The following is a 3,543-nucleotide window of genomic DNA, read 5'->3' on the forward strand; positions in this document are numbered from 1 at the left end:
AATTGTAGCTATTGCAGTGGTTTCAACTTTCTTTATATCTGTATTTGGAAGATATCTTGAGATTTCATGAGAGCCGCAATTTTTGTTCATATTTATACTCACATGAACTGTGTTAAGTATCTGGTTGCCTATTTTGGCATTATAGATGAAGGTTATTGTGAGGATATAGACTTTGATCCCAATTATTTTCTTCCTGGATAAAGATATCATGATTTATTACAATTTTTATAATAAATTTTAATTAATTTAACTATACTTAACAATAAAAAAATTGTAACTTCAGTATTCTTTGGAGTGCAATCATGAAATTTTGGTATGTGGTACTTAAAAGGTGTCTTTACAAGGTAATTGTTGTCTTACAAGTATTCCTTGTGAGGGAAAATTTTTCTAAGGAATAGAATTATTGTGTTCAAAATTAGCTGTAAGTTCCCGATAAAACAGCATAGCTTTGCTGTTTTCATAAATGATGTGCTCTATTGATCAAGCACTTTATCTCTCATTGTGGCAAGTCCATTGCTGTGATAGTTTTCTGATTCTATTCAAGTTTTCATGTATCTATGTATGCTACCACCCACGCAGTTGCTCAATGAACGAGAAATAGGTTTATACACAATTTATATGGACTTCCGGTTGCTTGGCTGCCCGACTGCACAGGTGCCAGTTGCAAGGCAATCAGATCTCATTTATCACTATTATCATTGTTATAATGTATGTAGCTGTGGCTGTGGTTTGCCTCTATCAAAGCCTGTGGTTAACAGGAAAGCCAATACATATTATGCTGTGCAGTACTACATATTCCATGCAGTGCTACATTTTCCTACATTGCAAGTTATTGAAGTTGTAGCACTGGCTGTGTCTTTGATCCGCCCACACACCATACTACAAATGTAAATATTGCTACATGTACAGTGTGCAAGTGTAATATTTATTGGCTCAATTGTATGTACATGTATGACTATAATATACATGTGGAGGTTTACCAATTCACTGGTATATACTGTACATGTATTCTCTTAACTCTTATTGACTCACAGATTGATAAAGGAGTGTACATATCAAGGAAGCTATTGTTTGCTGGTATGCTGTTGAGAGTCAGTGGATTGTGGACTAAAGGGGAAACTGTCAAGAGTGGAGTCCATAGTGACTGACTCTACCAGTGTTGGTGAAAGGTTCATTAATACAAATAAATGTATGATTCTTTCTCTTTGTCTCTGTCTCTCCCCCCTCTCTCCCTCTTTTAGGTGTGATTCCATTGATAAACTCCATAAAAGGTGTGAGACCATTAATTGAGAGATACAGGACTCATAACAGTTCAAGGACTTCTACCAGTTTACGTTTAATGTTGCCAAAGACCTAAGGCAGAAAGGACTAGGCTAGTGACATATTATAATACATGTACATGTACATTTAGGATGATGTTTCACACAATGATTTCAATCTACATGTGTTGATGGGGGAATTTTGCAAGTGATCCTACTAAAATTTGAGAGTACATGTACATGTATGATTTAATATATATTGTATGAATTGATTAAAATCTTTTGTGCTTTTTATTTTTTTACAGATCTTGAGATGGCCATTGCCTACTGGAATCTTATTTTTACTGGTCGCTTCAAATTTTTGGACTTGTGGTATGAATTTTTAAGAGTAAACAATACTTTTAATTACATGTAAAGGTCCCTTTCTCTCTCTCCCCATCCCTCCCCCTCTCTCTCTCCCTCTCTCAGTCTCATTATAAAAGAGCTGGCAATACCCAAAGACACTTGGAACCTTCTGCTAGAGTTTTCTAACAGGATTGATGACACCATGAGCAATTATGATGAAGATTGTAGGTCTATACTGTATTAATTGTAATGTCCTCCTCTTTAAATAATTTGTATTTTGTACAGCACTTTAATGTATGGCAGCTTTATTTCTTTTTTGATGATTTTATGCATATATATGTACAGCACTTTACTATGAACATGTACATGTACATTAATGATTGTATGGTTGGTTTATTATTCATAGGTCAGTATATACTCTAACTATGTACATGTACAAATTCCTCGGTTCTTTTTTGTGTCTGATCCAGCACTACTGGAGATACTGGGAAATATATTGGGTATCTGACAAAAGCCCATGGTTTTTTCCAAAAAATGGCCAAAAAATCACCCCAAATATTTATTACATTATCTGATACATATTGATGTACTTATGCTGTGTAGAAAGTTTGAGATGATTCCCACTTCAATTTTTCAAGTTATGGCCATTTTAAGAAAATGGGAAAATTCTGAAAAAGAACACAAGGCTATATATTTTTTTTCAAATAAATAAATATTTATATTTGATCCTACATGTAATAGACTGGAAGTATTATTATTACTTATTGTCATTGTTTTCATTTTTACTTTTATCAAGAGTAGATAATAAGGATTTACAGATTATTATTTATTTGTTTATTTTTGTATTTACAGTTCATTTGTGCATTGAAATCCTCTCATAATCCAAACTGGATATCACAACTTTGTTTTATTCCAAATATTGACAGAAATGGTAATAATAATTACAGTGTACAATGTATTGTGTTAGCTCATGTCTCTTACATTCTACATGTACCTTCTTTTGTACATGTACATGTAAAACCTTCTGTGCTCCCTCCTTCTTCCCCATCTCCTCTCTCTTCCTCCTTCATACAATGTATTTCATTCTCTCTCTCTCACTCTCTTTTTTCTTACATTCTTTTGTAACATTTTTTGGTGGATTTTACATATGTACATGTATACATGTATTGGTGTCATTTGGTGATTTACCATATATCTGGAAATTTTCGTCTGTATTTAGTTTTCGGATGAATGGCTTTGAGCGAAATTAAAATTCATGAAAATTAATTTATTCATGCATAAGTTTTGCATGCAGATACCACCATCACGTGCATTGTCAAGACACGTGGCACTATCATCACAAAATGGCGCTGCTTTGTTTCTTCCAATTAAAGTATCTCTCCTAGTCTCCTACAGCAGTTGGCAGACAATCTAATAAGCATGGTAGCTTCTCAAGCAGAGATGCTCTGTGGGATCCTTCATAAGATCTTTAAAATTTTGTATGTTGTTAATTTTTGGACAGGAACCACTGTGCAAAATTAAAAATACATGAATTTTTTCTGTCTGAAAATTTTCTCCTATGAAAATTACCAGATATACGGTAGCAGCCAAATCCCATTGAGCAGCTCAGAATAAAACACAACAACAGATTTTATATTAGTGGATGTTCACTGCAACCAATATTAATTCCCCACAAATGCACATATTTATATATATATAGTATCATCTCTATTTATACGTCATTTGATATACTGGTAAAATGATCATGAAATTTTGAAATGACGCATGCATGTACATGTACTTTTGTGTATGCATGACTTGATTTTCTAAATTTGTCATGTTTGTTCATTTTTAATTATAATTTATTATTTATTATTAATTATGTTTATTTTTGTTTTCATTGTTATTTAAAGACTGTGAGGATACATTAGGATTAGTAAGGTCATCTTGTCCTGTCTCA

At 33.0% G+C, this 3,543-nt stretch overlaps 1 long non-coding RNA gene across 1 annotated transcript; it reads left to right on the forward strand.

Annotated features, from left to right (window-relative positions):
* The first annotated feature begins 1,431 nt into the window (after positions 1–1,431).
* On the forward strand, positions 1,432–1,919 carry LOC109587402 (uncharacterized). Its single transcript, XR_002187571.1, has 2 exons — positions 1,432–1,647; positions 1,728–1,919. It is a non-coding gene; the product is annotated as an uncharacterized LOC109587402 (long non-coding RNA).
* The last annotated feature ends 1,624 nt before the right edge of the window (positions 1,920–3,543 follow it).

This window comes from Amphimedon queenslandica, unplaced genomic scaffold, assembly GCF_000090795.2.
Source record: "Amphimedon queenslandica unplaced genomic scaffold, v1.1 AMPQUscaffold_12583, whole genome shotgun sequence".
Classification (NCBI taxonomy): domain Eukaryota; kingdom Metazoa; phylum Porifera; class Demospongiae; order Haplosclerida; family Niphatidae; genus Amphimedon; species Amphimedon queenslandica.